The 20,600-nt window shown below is 42.7% G+C and overlaps 1 long non-coding RNA gene across 1 annotated transcript; it reads left to right on the top strand.

Moving 5' to 3' along the window:
* The first annotated feature begins 4,189 nt into the window (after positions 1-4,189).
* Positions 4,190-16,169, top strand: LOC116858022. The gene is made up of 3 exons (XR_004380855.1): positions 4,190-4,285; positions 4,990-5,060; positions 16,140-16,169. It is a non-coding gene; the product is annotated as an uncharacterized LOC116858022 (long non-coding RNA).
* The last annotated feature ends 4,431 nt before the right edge of the window (positions 16,170-20,600 follow it).

Raw genomic sequence — 20,600 nt, 5'->3', positions numbered from 1 at the left:
GAACTGGACCCTGGACAATATTAAGGGGGCAAATGTTACATTATGTGTACTTCAATTCCATTTTTTAAGAGCAAAACAAAAACAAAACTCAGGCTGAAGAGGGATTTGGGGCAGGGCCCAGGGACTCAGCATTCCAATTCTTAGGGTTCTGGGTAACGCATCAAATGGTAGAGCTGAAGCAAACGCCAAACCCAGTTCCCCATTCTCTAACTTTCTCTCACATCCTTAAGTCCTTACTTAAATAATTGAAAAGTGCACTTTTAGAATTAATATATATCTTCAAAACTCTTTATTTTTTTTTAAAAGATTGTATTCACTTATTTGACAGAGGTCACAAGTAGGCAGAGATGCAGGCAGAGAGAGAGAGAAGGGGAAGCAGGCTCGCCACTGAGCAGAGAGCCTGATGTGGGGCTTGATCCCAGGACCCTGAGATCATAACCTGAGCTGAAGGCAGAGGTCCAACCCACTGAGCCACCCAGGTCCCCCCTTCAAAACTGCTTAAAAGTCCAAAGTGACAACCGGATTTAAAAAAAAATCAAACTGACAATGTAGCTTTACACTCTTGAGGAATAAGCCTGTATTCACAAGGAGAAGGTCAAGGAGAGAAATTCCGCCCCCCCCCAAAAGCAAAAATTAATCAAACACCTACTGCATGCCAGGGACTGACACATGCTTTCATATTTTATCTCACCGAATCCTTACAACTATGAAAGTATTTTCCTATCGTGCAGAAGAAGGAAGTGAAGCTTTAGAATGTTACGTAATTTTGCAAACGTTAAACTGATTCTGAGAGCTGGAGTTGGATCAGAAACCAGTCCCGGTAGTCAGAAAGGTGACTGGAGGGGTATGCGACTCCTGATCTTAGAGTTGTGGGTTTGAGCCCCACATGGGGTGTAGAGAGCACTTAAAAAAATAAAATAAAAAATAAAAATAAAATAAAAAAATAAAAAAAAGAAAAAAAGAAAAAGAAAAAAACGTGGCTGGTGTTCATCCTCTCTGCTGTCTCTATATCGATGATCCAGTTTTTTTTTTAAGATTTTATTTATTTGACAGAGATCATAAGTAGGCAGAGAGGCAGGCAGGGGTGGGGAAAGCAGGCTCCCCACTGAGCAGGGAGCCCGATATGGGGCTCCATCCCAGGACCCTGAGATCACGACCTGAGCTGAAGGCAGAGGCTTTAACCCCCTGAGCCACCCAAGCGTCCCGATGATCCAGTTTGGTTTTTTTTTTAAACTCTTAACTTATGAGTAATGAGTTACAAGTTCATCATGCTAGTCCCTCACAATTCAGATGTCATCTGGACCTCTCTCCTTGAACTCTAGAGGGGTGTGTGTGTGTGTGTATGTGTGTGTACTTGCCCACACTTTAAGATGGGTCCAAATGAGGAAAAAAAGGCTTCTTTCTGTCCCTTGCCTCAGAGCTATGAAGCTGTCAGATTTACAATATACACTCTTGAGACCTTCTCAGCGTGTTGTAGTTCATTCTTTCATTTATCTACTCATTCATTTATCTACTCTGGGCTCTTCCAGACACTGCAGATACACTTGTGAACAAAACAGCTAAAAATTAAAACCCAAACCCCCAAATCCCTGTCCTTACAGAGATTAAATTCTAAGGAAGGCAGACAACTAAGACGAAGGAAAAAACAGGGGCGCCTGGGTGGCTCAGTGGGTTAAGTCTCTGCCTTCGGCTCAGGTCATGATTCCAGTGGGATGTGACGGGCTCTCTGCTCAGCAGGGAGCCTGCTTCCCCCTCTCTCTCTGCCTGCCTCTCTGCCTGCTTGTGATCTCAAATAAATAAATAAAATCTTAAAAAAAAAAGAAGGAAAAACAAAGTGAGCTAGGGAGTGTGGAGGACAGGGAAGGTGCTGAAGTGTTAGATGGGGAGACCGAGGGGACTTCTCTAGATTGTGGAACAGCCCAACACATGGTGCTCCCTCCAAGAGCTCCTCCAGAAGAAAGACAGCCCAGATGAGGATAAAAGCTACTCACACACTGCCATCTCTGAAGTAGCCCAGGAGGGGGAAAAAATCACAAAAGATCAATGTTGATTTCTTTTCCTCCTCAACATTCCCTTTCTTTCTGATTTTTCTCTATCTCACTTCTTCAATATCATGTGAGGCTCTATTCTGCCATGTGTATCCTTCCCCACCCACCGCCCACCTTTTTCAAAGATTTTTAGTCATCTCTCCACCCAGTGTGGGGCTTGAACTCACAACCTCAGGATTGAGAGCGATGCACTCCACCGGCTGAGCCAGCCAGTTGCCCCAGGTACAGCACAGCCCCTGTTACTGCTTTCTGGTAGGTCTCTCTTGCTCTCAACTTCATTGAGATAGAATTCACATATTGTGCACTTACTTAAAGTGCAATGCACAATCCAGGGATTTTCAGTCTGTTCACAGAATTGTGCAACCGTCACCAAAATTTTAGTACATTTTCCTCATTCCTGGGATAAACTTCATATCTATTAGGAGTCACTTCTTGTTTCCCCTCAATCCTAACACACACACACACGTACTTTGGGCAACCACTAATGTACTTTCCATCTCTATAAGATTTGCCTCATCTGGGCATTTTATATACATGTGACACCTGGGTTTTGGCTTTAGTTGGCTTTTTTTTTTTTTTTTTTTTGGAAGATGGGTGGATGATCACTGAAGAGTACTACAGAGGGGTGTTTGGGAACATCAGAAGTTGAGAAGCTCTTCTGGGGAGGTAAGGATGACAGAAAGAAAAAGCAGAAGAGGGAAATAACTTGTTTCTGTTTTATTTTTTATTGCTCTGTTTCTGCTTTGAAGGTCACCCTAAATGTAGGCAGGATACAAATCTTAAGTAAACGAAAGTGGGAAGTTTCTAATTCAATTAAAAAGTTTTATTTTATTTTTTAAAAGATTTTATTTATGTATTCAACAGAAGAGACACGGTGAGAGAGGGAACAGAAGCAAGGGGAGTGGGAGGAGAAGAGAAACAGGTTTCCTGCTGAGCAGGGAGCCCATTGCAGGGCTTGATCCCAGGACTCTGGGATCATGGAAGGCAGGCACTTAATGACTGAGCCACCAGGCACCCCAACTTGAAAAGATTTAAAGTTACCAACTAAATTGCTTTTATTTCTGTGGAAATTTCTCTACCTGCTTTTACATGTTTATGCTTTCTGTTAGCCAACACTGTGTGTAAAGGGACTGATCATGCAGTGAAGCCAGAAAACCTGGGTTCTTCCTATTAGCGGCCGGACCTAGCTACTCTCATAGTTTTCTCCTCTGTAAAGTGAGGGGATTAAAGTATAGAGGATTATTCCATTCTCCTTTCCAGCAACACCTCCTGAGCTGCAGGCTCTCACTCCCCTGTTAACAGTCCCTATTTTATTTTTAGATGCCATTCTAGACTTTTCCCTCATTCCTGGAACACTTACAAAGAAACTTCACACGTGTTATCAGGGCAGCCTCATAACTAGGAAGGACGAAAAGGGACCTTAGAGGACATCAAGTCCTATCCCCTTCGCAGTGAGATGAGGGAACAAGCCTACTAATAGGGTGTGTCTTGGTCAAGGCCACACAGCAAGTGAGTCCCAGAGCTGCGGCCAGTTCTGGGTTTCCCGATGTCTATTCGTTTACACTTGAGGAAGCCAAAGCCCCCAGAAGCCCAGGGACTTCCGTGAAGAAAAGGATCTGTCTGACGGGGCTGGCTCCTTGGAGATCCTCTATTGAATCCAATCCCTCTTTTAAGCGCGACTTGGGCGAGATGCCGGCCCTGGGCCGAGGTTTCTAGAAATTTCCTGGCCCTGGATCCAGGTCCAGGCTGGCACCGCCGCGTGAATGAATAACCGGGGACCCTACAGGGTCCCGGGGGCTGAAGCACATCTCCCCGCGACGGCCCGGGGCGATTACCCGAAGAAGTGCGCCTGTGTCCGGGGCTCTGAGGGTTCCTCGCTAGGCTGGAGCTTCGGCACCTGGCCCCAGACTGCTAACCGCTGGGGGCGTGGCGAGAGCCCGGTTGGGGGCGTGGCCCGGCAGTGGCGAGCCAATTCCAAGACGAACCGTGATAGAGGAGGGAAGTTCTCTTCCACACCCCACCCATTTTCTCTCCGCCCGGGTAAAGCCCCGCGGTGACCTAGGCAACCGCCCCAGCGTACCGCCCACCAGCTAAATTTGCTACGCCCCGCCCCTCTTGGCACAAACTTTCGGAAAGCGAAGTCCTTTAAGCCGCAGAAAGGACGGAGATTTTGACTGGTTGGCTGAATGAATGACCCTGGCGCTGGGGGAAGGGGAATCTCGTCCAGGTTGGACAAGGTGAGCCCGGGACGCACACTTTGCAGAAGCTGAGCAGAGTAAGGGCTTTGGTGAGCTGAAAATTCAGTGTTTCCAGTTCAAAGTAGCTGCCCTTCTAGGTGCGAGTGAAGGTAGTGGGCGTCCAAGATCCCCTGGGTCCCACGACCTGATATGGTTAGTCATACTTCTTAGTTGTAGTATTGCGAGGAATACAGGCATTCAAATTTTATATTAAAAAAATAAAGTTTACGTTTGACATTTTTTAAGCCACTGTGATAGACACTTTCCTTAGTTCTTGGGCTCAGTGAACAAAACAGATTTCTGCCTTCTTGTAGCTTCTATTCTTAGACAAGGGAGATAATACATTATGTAGAAGATGGGACAAGGCTATGGGGGGGAAGTACAGCACAGTACAGAAAAATACAGCACAGTAGACCCCTCTGTAGGGGTGTGTGTCTATGTGAGTGTGTGTGTGTGTGTGTGTGTGTGTGACAATATGTTCCAAGACCCCCAGTGGATGCCTGAAACCCCAGATAGTACTGAACCTTACTTATACTGTGTTTTTTTTCCTATACATACATACATACCTATGATAAAGTTTAATTTATAAATTAGGCATAGTAAGAGACTAACAACAACAATAATAAAAAGAGCAATTATAACAATATACTGTAGTAAAAGTTCTGTGAATGTGGTCTCTCTCTCTCTGTCTCAAAATATCTTAGTGTCCTGTCCTCACCCTTCTTCTTGTGATAATGTGAGATGATCAAGAGCTTACACGATGAGAGGAAGCAAGGTGAATGAGGTGGGCATTGCAGTGTAGGCTACTACTGACCTTCGGAAGAATTCTCTGTTTCCAAACTGTGGTTGACCCTGTGTAATGGAAACTGCGGAAAGTGAAACCATGGCTAAGGGGGCACTAAGGTAGAGCAAGGTCAAGGGAGCAGGTTTGGCCAGATTACACACAAATGAGAAAGTGAGAATTGAAGGAGGAAAGATGGTTAGCTAATGGGCTGTCTGGTGGAAGAGCATGCCAGGCGGAAGGAACAGCTGGCTGGTGTTACTGAAGAACAGCAAGGAGAAGTGTGTGTGTGTGGCAGGGGGAGCACTGTGAGTGAGGGGAGAGTGCTGGAAGCAACTGGGAGAGAGAGAGTGCAGATTTTGTCTGCTTCTTGTATGCTTGGCCTTTACTCCGAAATAGGGAGCCATTGCAGTGTTTTGAGCAGAAGGGTGACATCATCTGACATATTTTAAAATAACCATTCTGGCTGCTGGGTTGTGAACTAACCAGAGGGACAAGGACAGAAGCAGGCATGCCTGCTAGAAGGTTATTGCAAGAATGCATGCCACAGCGTGTAGGAGATGATGGTAGCTTGAACTAGAGTGGTGGTGATGCATGTGGTGAAAGATGGTCAGATTCTGGGTATATTTTGAAGGTAGAGCCCCCAGGATTTCTCAAAAGGTTGGAAATGGGTTATGAGATAAAGACACGAATTAAGAGTCACTCTGAGATTTTTAACCTGAGCAACTAAAAGAGGAGTTTCCATCAGCTGAGGTAGGAAGGCTGGGATGGAGCAGCCTTGTGGTCTTGGGAAAATAAATGTTTGCAATGCTTACTAGGACAGTCTTTTTTATTTTAAGATTTTAAAAAATATATATTTTTAAGTAATCTCTACACCCAGTGTGGGGCTCAAACTCAAAACCCTGAGATCAAGGTTTGCATGCTCCGCCCACTGTGCCAGCCAGGTGCCCCACAAGGAGTTTTTTTTCTTTCTTTCTTTCTTTCTTTCTTTCTTTCTTTCTTTCTTCTTTCTTTCTTTCTTTCTTTCTTTCTTTCTTTCTTTCTTTCTTTCTTTTTTTTTTAAGATTTTATTCATTTATTTGACAGAGAGATGGAGACATTGAGAGAAGGAATACAAGGAGGGGGAGTGGGAGAGGGAGAAACAGGCCTCCTGCTGAGCAGGGAGCCCTAGGCAGCCCAGTGCCAGTACCCTGGGATCATGACCTGAGCTAAGACAGACACCCAATGACTGAGCCACCCAGGCACCCCAAGGAGAATATTTTAATCAGAGAAGCATGGATGTAACCAGATTACAGAACAGGGTTTGGTAACTTAGTCAAGGGTCAGGAAGTCTTCCTTTCACCTCTGTAAGGGGCGAGAGTTACCCCAGTGAATCTCTAATGAGTGATAGGTTCCTATTAGAATCACTGGGAAAATCTTTTCAATCGAAGCCATGGAGAGGGGCGCCTGGATGACTCAAGCTGCTTAAGTGTCTGACTCTTGATTTCTGCGCAGGTCATGATATCAGGGTGGTGAGAACGAGTTCCGTGTCAGGCTCTGCGCAGAGCCTGGAGCCTGCTTAAGATTTTTTCTCTCCCGGGGTCACCTGGGTGGCTCAGTGGGTTAAAGCCTCTGCCTTAGGCTCGGCTCCGGTCATGATCTCAGGGCTCTCTGCTCAGCGGGGAGCCTGCTTCCCTTCCTCTCTCTCTGCCTGCCTCTCTGCCTACTTGTGATCTCTGTCTGTCAAATGAATAAATAAAATCTTAAAAAAAAAAAAGATTTTCTTTCTCCGGAAAAAATGAAATTAGAAGAAACCAGAGAGGGAGACAAACCGTAAGAGACTCTTAATCTCAGGAAACAAACTGAGGATTGCTGGAGTGGAGGGGGGTGGGATGGATGGGGTGGTTTGGTGATGGACATTGGGGACTGTATGTGCTGTGGTGAGCACTGTGCACTGTGTAAGACTGAGGATTCACAGGGGCTCCTGGGTGGCTCAGTGGGTTAAAGCCTCTGCCTTCAGCTCAGGTCATGATCCCAGGGTCCTGGGATGGAGCCCCGCATCGGCATCATCGGCATCATCGGGCTCTCTGCTCAGCAGGGAGCCTGCTTCCTCCTCTCTCTCTGCCTGCCTCTCTGCCTACTTGTGATCACTGCCTGTCAAATAAATAAATAAATAAATAAATAAATAAATAAATAAATCTAAAAAAAAAAAAAGTACTGAAGAACAGGGAGGTCTGGGTGGCTCAGTCCGTTAAGCATCTGCCTTTGGCTCAGGTCAGGATCTCAGGGTCCTGGGATGGAGCTCCAAGTCAGGTTCCCTGCTCAGTGGGGAGCCTGCTTCTCCCTCTCCCTCTGCATCTCCCCTGCTTACATTCTCTCTCTGTCAAATAAGTAAATAAAATCCTTTTCTGAAAGTACTGAAGAACAAAGAGGAACTACCAGTCGAAAATCTAGATGAAAATGTGAGCCCAGAGAGGAACCCGAGTACTGAAACACCCTTCACCCTGAAAACATTTGCTAAACTAGGTCAACTTGAGCAGGCATTTCAGAACAGAAATCCAAACCCATCCTAGTGATTAAGAAGAGATGCCCCCTGCTGGATTCAAAACTGAGTCAACCAAGAGTAACCTAACCCAGGCGCTTTGCCCTAGGGGATTACAAGTAAGTACCTAGGTGCTGAGCAGAAGAGAAGAAAGAAACTATTTCTGAGTTGTGATGAAAAGCCAGGCCTGGAGTGGATATGTAGCTTCAAATTACATCATTTGTGTGGTCAAAAAAGAGAAAAATACTCAAGCTGTATATTTAAAGTGACTGCAGATTGGCAGTGTTCAGGTAACTAGTGGAAGCTAATTCCTTCAAATAAGTTTTCGAAGAGAATATACAGTCAGAAATATCCCAGCACACAGAGAAATGACAGAAAGCAGAAGCCAACATTTGTAAATATATCATATATTGGAATTATTAAACCAAGACTATAATCTCTGATTATTGTTATGTTTGTTTGTTTATGTTTATTTAAGTAATCTCTACACCCAATGTGGGACTTGAGCTCACAACCCCAAGATCAAGAGCTACATGCTCTACTCACTGAGCTGGTCAGGTGCCCCTGAATATTATGTTTAAAAAAAATAAGACATAAACTTGAAAAATAATTGCAAAAAGCAGGAAACACCACCACTACCACTACCAAATGACCTAACAGATTTGAAAAAAAAACAAATAGAATAGAAATACAATACAAATAGCCAAATATAGTAACCAAAATTAAAAACTCGGTAGAAGGAAACTTCCTTTTTTTTTTTTTTTTAAAGATTTTATTTATTTATTTGTGTGTGTGTGAGAGAGAGAGAGAGAGCCTGAGGGGGGCAGGGTCAGTGGGAGAAGCAGACTCCTCAGTGAAGAGGGAGCCCGATGCGGGACTCAATCCCAGGACTCCAGGATCAGGACATGAGCCGAAAGCAGTTGTCCAACCAACTGAGCCACCCAGGAGCCCAGAAGGGAACTTCCTCATCTCACAAAATATATGTAGAAAAAAAATCTACAGGGGTGCCTGTTTCGCTCAGTCATTTAAGCATTTGACTCTTGAACTCTGCTCAGGTCATGATCTCAGGGTCATGAGATCATGCCCAGTGCCAGTTGGCTTAAGATTTTCCCTCTCCCTCTCCCTCTGCCCCTCCCTTGTTCCTTTTCTCTCTCTCTCTCTCTCTTTCATACACACACGCGCACACACACACACACACACTCTTTCTCTCTCTCAGAAAAAAATAATTTTTTGAAAAAAGATCTACTCCCAAAATCATACTTAAAGGTGATATTATATACTTTCTTTTTTTTAAAAGATTTTATTTATTTATTTGACAGAGGGAGAGATCACAAGCAGGCAGAGAGGCAGGCAGAGAGAGAGGGGGAAGCAGGCTTCCTGCAGAGCAGAGAGCCCTATGCAGGGCTCCATCCCAGGACCCTGGGATCATGACCTGAGCCGAAGGCAGCGGCCTAACCCACTGAGCCACCCAGGTGCCCCTATTGTATACTTTCAATCTAAGATTGTGGACAAGCCAAAGATGACCTCTTTCACCACATTTATTTGACATATTCCTGGAGGTACTGGCCAGTGCAATAAGTCAAGGAAAAGGAAAGGTGTAAGTATCAGAAGAGAAGTAAACTGTCTCCATTTGCAGGTGACATTAACAAGGAAACTTGTGAAACAACTACTAGAACTGATAAATGAATTTAGCTCTGTCTAGGAAACATGGTCAAAATTCAAAAATCAGTTTTCGTTTTTTAAGTTGTAATTTTTGTATAACATTAACAACATTTGGAAAATAAATTTTTTTAAGATTTTATTTCTTTTTTATTTTTATTTTTTCTCCTTTTAAAGATTCTATCCATTCATTTGACAGACAGAGATCACAAGTAGGCAGAGAGGCAGGCAGAGAGAGAGAGAGGAAAGCAGGCTCCCCACGAGCAGGGAGCGGGACACGGGACTCGATCCCAGGACCCTGAGATCATGACCTGAGCTGAAGGCAGAGGCTTAACCCACTGAGCCACCCAGGAACCCTGGAAAATAAAATTTAAAGAATTTCCCTTCTCACCTCTCTTACACAAGAAAATAATGGAAGTTCTAACTCATGCAATAGGGCAAGAAAATAAAACAAAGGGCTTGCAGATTGTAATGGAAGAAATGAAAGGTCGCCTACTTGCAGATAACATGATCTTTTACAGAGTAAATATTGAGGATTCTACCAACAAATTCCTAGATCTAATCAGTGAATTCACCAAGGTCTCAGAATACAACAACACTAAAAAAAAATTAATTGTGGGACACCTGGGTGGCTCAATCAGTTAAACATCTGCCTTCAGCTCAGGTCAAGATCCCAGGGTCTTAGGATCAAGCCCCTCATCGGGCTCCCTGCTCAGCAGGAAGCCTTTTTCCCCCTTTCCCACTCCCCCTGCTTGTGTTCCCTTTCTCTCTGTCAAATAAATAAATAAAATCTTTTAAAAAAATTTTTTGGTCATATATAACATAAAATTTGCCTTTTAATCTATTTTTAAATGTACAATTCAGTGACATTAATTGCCTCACAATGTTGTGCAACCATCACCACTATCTATTTCAAAAGTGTTTTCATCACTCCAGACAGAAACCCTGTAACCATTGGGCAATAACTGCTTGTTTCTCTCTCCTCTCAGCACCTGGTAACTCCTAATCTACTTTCCATCTCTGTGAATTTGCCTATTCTAGATACCTCATATAAGTGGAATCACACAATATCTGTTCTCTAGCATCTGACTTATTTCACTTAGCAGAATGTTTTCCAGGTTTACCTGTGTTGAAGTGTGTATTAGAACTTCATTCCTTTATATGGCTGGAAACTATTCCATTGAGTGTGTACACCACATTTTGTTTATTCATTTATCTGTTGATGGACATTTGGTTTATTTCCACCTTTTGGCTACTGTGAGTAATGGTGCCATGAACATTGGCATGCAAGTATCTGCTTGAATCCTTGCTTTCAGGTTGCTTGGAAGGAAGAAATAGTTGAATCTACGGTAACTTTATGTTTATCCTTTTAAGGAACTACCAGACTGTTTTCTATAGCTGAAAGTAGGGTAAAATCTCCAACTGTTACTACCATAAATCTATTTCTCCCTTCAATTTTGTCAATGTTTGCTTCATATGTTTAGAGAGTCTCTTGTTAGATGTGTGTATGTTTACAATTATTATGTCTTCTTGTATTGAATCTTTTATCAACATATAATGTCCTTCTTTGTCTCTTGTTATTTTTTCTAAAGACTTGACAGAGAGAGATACAGCGAGAGAGGGGACACAAGCAGGGGGAGCGGGAGAGGGAGAAGCAGGATCCCCGCGGAGCAGGGAACCCGATGTGGGGCTCGATCCCAGGACTCCGGGACTATGACCTGAGCTGAAGGCAGATGCTTAATGACTGAGCCACCCGGGCGCCCTTCTTATTATCTTTTTTTTTTTTAAAGGACTTATTTATTTATTTGACAGAGAGAGAGAGAGCGAGAGAGAGCGAGCACAAGCAAGGGGAGCTGCAGGCAGAGGGAGAGGGAGAAGCAGGCTCCCCACTGAGCAGGGAGCCAGATTTTGGAGCTTGATCCCAAGACCCTGGGACCATGACCCCAGCCAAAGGCAGATGCTTAACCGACAGCCATCACAGTGCCCCTAAATAAATCTTAAAAAAAAAAAAAAACTATTAAAAAAAAAAAAAGAGTCAGAGGCTCAACTGACTGAGCCACTCAGGCACCCCTCAACCTCTTTATGTTCTTATATCTAAAGTGGCTCTCTTGGGGCACCTGGATGGCTCAGTGGGTTAAGTGTCTGCCTTCTCTGCTTAGGTCATGATCCCAGGACCTGGTGTTGGGCTCCCTGCTCAGCAGGGAGTCTGCTTCTCCCTCTGCCTCCCCTTCTCCCTCTGCTCCCCAACTCATGCTCTTGCTCTCTCTCAAATGAATAAAAATTTTTTTTAAAAGGTGGATCTGTTGTAGACAGCATACAGATAGATCCTGTTGTTTTCATTGTTAAAGATTTTATTTTATTTTTATTTTTATTTTTTTAAAGATTTCATTTATTTATTTGACAGAGAGAGATCACAAGCAGGCAGAGAGGCAGGCAGAGACAGAGGAGGAAGCAGGCTCCCTGCCGAGCAGAGAATCTGATGTGGGACTTGATCCCAGGACCCTGAGATCGTGACCTGAGCCAAAGGCAGAGGCTTAAACCGCTGAGCCACCCAGGCACCCAAAGATTTTATTTTTAAGTAATCTCTACACTCAGTATAGGGCTTGAATTTACAACCTTGTGATCAAGAATCGCATGCTCCAATGACTGAGCCAACCAGGCACACTTGTTTTGTTTTTTTTTTTTAAATTAAATCTACCCATTGCTATATTTTAATAGAAGGGGAGGATTTAACCTGTTTAGATTTAATGTGATTGTTGAGAAGGAATAATTTATTTCTGCCATTTAGCTATTTATGTGTGTCTTATGTGTTTTTTGTTCTTCTGTTCTTCCCTTACCATTTTTTTTATTCAGTTGATTTTTTTATGTGTACCATTTTGATTCCCTTCATGTATATTTTATTATTATTATTATTTTTAGTGGTTGCCATAGGGTTACAACTACCATCTTAAACTTGTAACAATCTTGTTTGAAAAATACCAACTTAGTTTCAATACTATACAGACATTTTCCTCAAACATATCTCTGTTCTTGCCTTTTATACTGTTATTGTCACAGTTTACATCTTTATACATATATACCCATCAAAATAGATCTATAATTATTGTTTTATGCATTTCCCTTTTAAATCATACAAGAAAAAGAGAGAAGTTACCAACCAAACAAAAAATACAATAATACTGGCTTTTATATTTATCTATGAAATTAGTTTTACTAGTATTAAACTTTAATTTTTTTCTTATGATTTTGAGTCATGGTGTTTTTTCATTACAGCCTGAAGAACTCCCTTTAGAATTTATTTCTTTTTCTTTATTTTCTTTCTTTCTTTATTTATTTGACAGAGAGAGACAGTGAGAGAGGGAACACAAGCAGGGGGAGCAGGAGAGAGAGAACCAGTCTTCCTACAGAGCAGGGAGCCCAGTGTGGGGTTCTATCCGAGGACCCTGGGATCATGACCTGAGTCGAAGGCAGACGCTTAACTAATGAACCGCCCAGGTGCCCCTCCCTTTAGCATTTCTTACAGGGCAAGTCTACAAATAATGAGCTCCCTCAGTTTTCATTTATCCAGAAATGTCTTAATTTCTCCTTCATTCTTGAAGGATAATTTTTCCAGGTATTGAATTTTTGGTTGACAGTTTATTTTGTGACAGAATTGAAGGAAGGAGTAAGCAATTCAACAATAATAGTCGGAGTCTTCAATACCCCAGTATCAATAATAGATAGAGGTACTAGATAGAAGATTAACAAGGAAATAGACGATCTGTCTAGTAGCATTCTATTTGCATGGAATAGACAGACAGAACTTTGTAGAACCCTCCATACAACAGCAGAATACATGTTTTTCTCAAGTGCGTATGGAATGTTGTACAAGAGAGAACATACGTTAGGTCACACAATGCGTCTCAAGGCACCTGAGTGACTCAGTTGGTTGAGGGTCCAGCTCTTCCACTGCGATCAGGTCATGATCTCAGGGTCTTGGGATAGAACCCTGCATCAGGCTCCACACTCACCTGGGAGTCTGATCCAGGATTCTCTCCCTCTTCCTCTGCTCCTCCCCCTGTTCATGTTCTCTCTCTCTCAAAGAAATAAATATTATTAAATTTAAATAATAAATTTAAATATTTAAATTTTAAATATTTTTTTTGAGAAAGAGAGTACGACTGGGGTGAGGGGCAGAGGAAGAAGCAGGAAGCTGAGCAGGAAGCCTGACATGGGGCTCAATCCTGGGACTCTGGAATCATGACCTGAGCTGAAGGTGGACACTTAATTGACTGAGCCACCCTCAGGGGGACTGAGCGCCCCTAAAATAAGTAAATCTTTTCTTTTTAAAGTCTCAGTAAATTTTAAAAATTTGTTTATTTATTTATTTTTGGTCTCAGTAAATTTAAAAAGACTGAATCAAACAACTTTTTTTGAGGTATAATTGATGTAGAACATTATATTAGTTTTAGTGTACAGTGTAATGATTTGGTGTTTGTATACACTGTGAAATGAATCACACAACTTTGACAAAAATGGAATGATATTAGAAATCGGTAACAGGAGGAAATTTGAGAAATTCACAAATATGTGGAAATTAAGGAACATATTCGTACATAGCCAATGGATCAAAGAATAAATTACAATGAAAATTAGAAGACATTTTGCAATGAATGAAGATGAAAATGTTACATACAAAATATATAAGACGCAGCTAACACAGTGCTTAGAGGGAAATTTCCAGTAGAAGTGCCTACATTTACATCCAATTTATCTTCTTTTGTTAGTCATGATTTTAGTATCATATCTAAAACTTTATTGCCAAATTCAAGGTCATGAAAGATTTACCACTCTATTTTCTTCTAGGAGTTTTGCTTTAGCTCTTTTATTTAGATCATTGATTCATTATGAGTTAATTTTTATATGTGATATAGGTATGGGTCCAGCTTTATCCTTTTGCATGTGGATATCCAGTTGCCCTAGCACCATTTCCTTCCACATTGAGTGATTTGGCACCCTTACAAAAATCAAATGATCACAGATGTAAGGCTTTGTTTCTGGACTCTCACTTCTTTTTTTTTTTTTTTAAAGATTTTTATTTATTCATTTATTTGACTGACAGAGATCACAAGTAGACAGAGAGGCAGGCAAAGAGAGAGGGGGAAGCAGGCTCCCTGCTGAGCAGAGAGCCCAATGTGGGGCTCGATCCTAGGACCCTGAGATCATAACATGATCCAAAGGCAGAGGCTTAACCCACCGAGCCACCCAGGTGCCCCTGGACTCTCATTTCTATCCCATTGATCTATTTGTCTATTTTTATGCAAGTACCATACTGTTTTGATTACTGTCGTATTGCAATAAGTTCTAAAATTGGGAGGTATGGGGGTGCCTGGGTGGCTCAGTGGGTTAAAGCCTCTGCCTTTGGCTCAGGTCATGATCCCAGGGTCCTGGAATTGAGCCCTGCATTGGGCTCCCTGCTCAGCGGGGAGCCTGCTTCCTCCTCTCTCTCTGTTTACTTGTGATCTCTGTCTGTCAGATGAATAAATAAAATCTTTAAAAAAAATTAAAAATAAAATTGGGAGGTATGAATCTTCCAACTTCGTTCTCCTTTTTCAAAATTGTTTTGGCTCTCCAGGACCCCTTGAATTCCATATAAATAAAGGATTGGCTCTTCCATTTTTGCAAAAAAAAAACCAGCCGTTGGCATTTTATAGGGACTGCAACTGAATCTGTAGATCACTTTGGGTAGCATTGTCATCTTAACAATATTAAGTCTTTTAATCCATAAACAAAGGGTGTCCTTCCACTAATTTGGGTCTTCTTTAATTTCTTTCAGTAATGTTTTGCAATTTTTAGTGTATAGTTCTTTCATCTCCTTAGTTTAATTTATTCCTAGGTATTTTATTCCTTTTAATGCTACTGTAAGTGGAAGTTTCCTTTTAGATTGTTCATAGCTGATATGTAGAAACACAGCTAAATTTTTTGGTGTTAATCTTGTACTCTGCAACCTTGCTGAATTTGTTTATTAGCTCTAGTGGTTTTTGGTGGAATCTTTGGGATTTATTTTTTATGTATAGGACCATGCCATCTGTGAATAGACATAATTCTACTTCTTTTCCAGCTTGTATGCTTTTTCTTTCTTTTCCTTGCCTAATTGCTCTGTCTAGAATTTCGAGTAACAGTGGTGAAAGTGAGCATCCCTGTCTTGTCCTTTATCTTAGAGGGGAAACTTTCAGAGTTTCACCACCATGTTACTTGTGGGTTTTTCATAACTGCACTTCATGATTTTGAAAAAGATCCCTTGAGAGAGAGAGAGAGAGAAGAAGTGGGTGAGGAGAGGGGGAGAGGGAGAGGGAAAGAGAATCTTAAGCAAGCTCCACACTTAGTGCAGAGCTCAATTTGGGGCTTGATCTCATCACCCTGAGATCATGATTTTTTAAAAATATTTAATTTATTTATTTGACAGAGAGATCACAAGTAGGCAGAGAAGCAGGCAGAGAGAGAGGAAGAGAAGCAGGCTCCCTGCTGAGCAGAGAGCCCGATGTGGGGCTCGATCCCAGGATCCTGGGATCATGACCTGAGCCGAAGGCAGAGGCTTTAACCCACTGAGCCACCCAGGCGCCCCTGAGATCATGATTTGAGCTGAAATCAAGAGTCAGACACTTAACTGACCAAGCCACTGAGGCGCTCCTGCCCAAATACTTTTAATATGCTATTACATTTGGTTTCCTAGTATTTCGTTGAGGATTTTTATATCGGTGTTCATAGTGTTGGTCTGTAATTTTCTTTTCTTGTGTTGTTTTGGTCTGAGTTTGGTATCATGGCCTCATGCGTTAGGGAGTATTGCCTCCTCTTCTGATTTTTGAGAGAGTTTGAGAAGAATTGATGTTAATTTTTTTTTTTAATTTCGCTAGACTGTGGTACCTGGGTGGCTCAGTCGATTAAGCATCTGCCTTCGACTCCTGGTCATGATCTCGGGATCCTGGGATCAAGCCCCACATTTTACTCCCTGCTCAGTGCAGAGTCTCCTTCTTCCTCTCCCTCTGCTCCCCCTCCCCCCATCATGTTCGCTCTCTCCCGTAAATAAATAAATAGATAAATAAATAAATCTTTTTAAAAAATTGAGTTGGTAGACTGAGTAAAGCAGATTGCCCTACCTAGTAAGGGTAGACATCACTTCTCCTATTGAAGACCTGAATAGAATAAAAGGCTGAGTGGGAAAGAGTTCTCTCTGCCTGACTGTCTTTGAGCTGGGGCATTGGTCTTCTCCTCCCTTTGTTCTTAGACTCAGACTGAAACTTATACCATTGGCTCCTGGGTTGGGACGTTTCAGCTTCTGTAATTGCAAGAGCCAATTCCTTGTAACAAATCTCTTCCTAATATATACTGGTTTTGTTTCTCTGGGGAATTCTAGTACTGAGCCCTTTTTAAGTACCCAATTCACTGGCCATAAATACATTTTCATGTTGTACAATCATCACCACTACTCATTTTGAGAACTTTTTCATGATTCTAAACAGAAATTCTGTCCTCATTAAACAACCATCCCCTATTCTTGTTCTCACCATTCCTTGGTAACCTCTATTCTTTTTTGTCTTTGTAAATTTCCCTGTTCTAGGGACCTCATATCAGTGGAATCATGCAGTATGTGTCTTTTTGTGACTGGCTCATTTCTTAGCATAATGTCTTCTAAGTGTCCCACTTAGCATAATGTCCTCAGGGTGCATCCATGCTATTGCCTGTGAATTTCCTTCCTTTTAAAGGTTGAATAATGTTGGGTGCCTGGGTGGCTCAGTTTGTTAAGCGACTGCCTTTGGCTCAGATCATGATCCTGGAGTCCTGGGATCGGGTCCCGCATGGCGCTCCCTGTTCGGCGGGGAGTCTGCTTCTCCCTCTAACCCTCTCCCCTCTCCTGCGCGCTCTCTCTCTCTCAAGTAAATTAAAAAAAAAATCTTAAAAAAAAAGTCTGAATAATTTTCCTTTGTGTGTGTGTGTGTGTATCTCGCAGTTTATCAATTTGTCTGCTGATGGACATTTGAGTTGTTTCTGCCTTTAGCTGGTGGGAATAGTGCTGCTGTGAGCGTGGGTGAACAAGGAAGCCATGCCTTTTTAAGTTCTGCTCTTTTCATCAAGGAATTATGTGGTGGGCATCAGCTTTTTTTCCTGTCTAGTACCCCTCCCTTCTGCCACAGCCCCTCCTTCACCAAAAATAGAAGAGAATCTATAGTCAGGAATCACCCCAATTGTGCTAAATATCTCCTTTGCCCCAGCTGTGGCCATGGGGTCCCAAACAGAACAAAGCAGGGCAGAGCTGAGGAAACTGAGGAAGGGACCCTGTTTGCAGCCTTCCTACCAGCTGTTTGGAAACACCGCTGTCAGGGAATAAAGCTCACTTGAGTCATCAAGAGAGTTGGGGAGAGAATGACTTGATTTCAGGTGCTTCTGTGGCCCAGGTGTACTCCTTTCCTTCTTGGGATCACTTGGGAGACTCTGGCATCCTTCTGACCTTCTTGTCCAAGCTACCACCTTTGGATTTATGTCTCTTGCAACCAAAAGGACATAAACACACACACACACAAATGACGTGCTCAGTCCATATCAGAATTCCTCCTGTCAGGAAGGAGCGAAGCAGCTTGTCTTAGGTCAGATTCTCCCAAAAGCTTAACCCAGGTAAGTGATTTATCAAAGAAGAGTTCTCAGAAAAAAACATTAAGGGAATGAAGTAGACAGGTGAGCACAGTAAACATGGGAAGAAGACTAGCCAGTGTGGGGGCATCTCAGGGTCCCTACCTCACACCCCTCAGCTCTGTCCTGCTTTGTTCATTTTGGGATCAAATGGCCACAACTGGGGCAAAAGAGATATTTAGCACAATTGGGGTGATTCCTGACTACAGATTCTCTTCTATTCCTGGTGAAGGAGGGCATCTCTGCAGAATTTATCCTGCTCCAGGCAAAAGAGCTGGGCTTTAGTGCTGACTCACCCATCACTGACTCTAAGCACCCCCAGAGCAGGGAGGGTGTGAAGATATCAAATTTCCCATGGATAAACACCTCCAGTGCCCAAGAATGAACCTCTGAAGGTTGCAGGTGTGAGCCATTGGCAGGGAAACATGCAGAATCCCAGCTTGCAGTGCTGGTAAAAGGGACCTGAGGATCTGAGGTGGAGGACACAGTGTTTGAAATGACAGCCGGGGACAGCTGGGGCCGCTCCTTCTTCCTGGCATCCCACATGCCCCACCCGCCAGTGAAAGGCTGGAGGATGCCATTAATACTCACATGTCCACACACAGGTTGACACAGTGATCCCACCACCAAAACTAATATGTGTCAATCTGTGTTTGCATGCTGGAAAGCTCTCAGCTCCCCCCACCCTCCGTTTTCCACGGTGACTTCTAATGTTCTACATGGGGCATTCTGTTTACCAAATGTGTACTGGCTAGAGAAAAAGAAAGGGGTTCTTCAAGGCCTTTTCTGCCTCCACAGCAGACGCTTCGAATGCCAGCAGCGATCAGCCAGGCGATATAACAACGATCATGGTAGTGAATTCTAGCTTTACTGAACACTTCCCATGTACAAAGCTTTGCATTCATCTCATGTAATCCCTTATACAAGGGAGATACCAGTATTCTCTCTATTTTCTGGATAAGGAGTCTAAGTGAATAAATGATGGAGCTGGGGTTTAAATCCAGGCTGTCTCCACAATGTAATTAATTTCTCATATGTTAAATAACAAAGATCCATGAAAGAAGATATTGAGTAATGAATACTAGGAGAACCATGAGAAACAGTTTTATTGGAAATATTCTAACACATCTTCTGAACAAGTAATCAAAAAAATAAAGACACAGAAGATATGACCCTACAAAATTTTTTCAACCTGAAAACAAATAGTGTACCTTCTATTCAAGTTCCATGGACAGTGACAAAATTCAACAAATAGTAAGCTACAGAGAATATTTTGGTAAATTTTGAAAAGTGGAAATTCTAAAAGTCAGTCTCTGATCAAATGCAATACAGCTAACAGTAATATAAAACACTCCACTTAGAAATGGAAAAACATGAATAGCCTACCAAATTACTCTTAGGACAAGAAGTAAATCAAGAGTAAAAAAACAAACTATTTAGAAAATAATTTTTAAAATAAGATACAGTAAAATCTATCTGCAGAGGTAAAATTAACAGCACTAAATGCTTTTTAGGGTCAAAAAGAGAAAAATAAAATGAATGAGTGGACCACAAAAGTTGAGATTTTGGAAAAGAGCACAAAAATAGCCCCCCCTTAAAAAAAATCGGAGAAAGGAAGTACTTGAAATAAAAAACAAAAAAACAAAGAAAAAACAACAACAACAACAACAAAAACACCCAGAAGCTTAAGAGTAGGAGGGATGTGCCTTCCAGCCTGTGGACATAGAGGTATGTCCCGGAGCTCTGCTTGAACTTGGTCCTCTGACAGGTGTCCTCAATCCCCCCCCCTTCTCACTGCGCATGCTCTGGTGTGCTCCTTTACCGCTGAGGCTTCCGTTCCCCCCGCTAGAGTCTCCACATCAGCACCGTATCTTGTATACAATGAGCCTGCCTTTGGCATCTTCGCGTGCTTTACAATAAATTCTCTCCACTTGGGGTTCCCGTTCTATTAGACTTGAGGTCTTTACAACAGGAACTATGTTCTGATCGTCATTGTATCCACAGGGCCTGGGAGACGTGAGTCCTGAATAAACGTTTGCTGAATGAAGGAACGAGTGGATGGGCTCGAAGCACTGATTCCTGAGTTGCATTTGGTCCCGGGCTTGCTTCTATCCCTCCCTGCCCAGCCACAGGCTCCAAGCCAATGTCCTGAGGCCTGGAAATGAATTATTCCAACAGTAAGAAAATGAACAAAAAGTAGCTGCCTAATGGGATTTGTACATAACCAACAACGACTGTGTGGGCAATGATTTTTTTCCCCCTTAGTTTTCTTTTCTGCTTGGATAATCAACTATTTCCTTTGTGAAATGGAAAATAATCCTCTCTGCCCTTAAGGCCTGGTTCAAATGCCACCTTCAAATGCCACCTTCTCCTGGTTCAAATGGAACCTTCCCTCATTTCCCACTAGTAACACTCTTGCCTTTCCCGGGCTCCCAGAACATCTGACCCTCCCTCTTGGTGTCTAGATATTCTGCCTTTGCTTATTTGTGTCTCCGATGGGCTTGTCGACATCCTCTAGACAGAACTGAGGGTCCCCTGCACAGCACCACCCTGGTTAAGTGAAGGGTGCTCCAGGATGTTCATTCAGACTCAACCCATTTTCCTCAGCACGTGCAGGAGTGCAGAGGGGACAACAGACTTTGGATGAGTGATTACCTGGCTGGCAGAGACCACGCGGAACTTAAAGTATG

The sequence above is a fragment of the Lontra canadensis genome, unplaced genomic scaffold (genome assembly GCF_010015895.1).
Source record: "Lontra canadensis isolate GAN:19392208 unplaced genomic scaffold, GSC_riverotter_1.0 scaffold132, whole genome shotgun sequence".
In the NCBI taxonomy this organism is placed as follows: domain Eukaryota; kingdom Metazoa; phylum Chordata; class Mammalia; order Carnivora; family Mustelidae; genus Lontra; species Lontra canadensis.
Note: the sequence above shows the minus strand (reverse complement) of the source record. Positions and strands in the feature narration are given on the sequence as shown.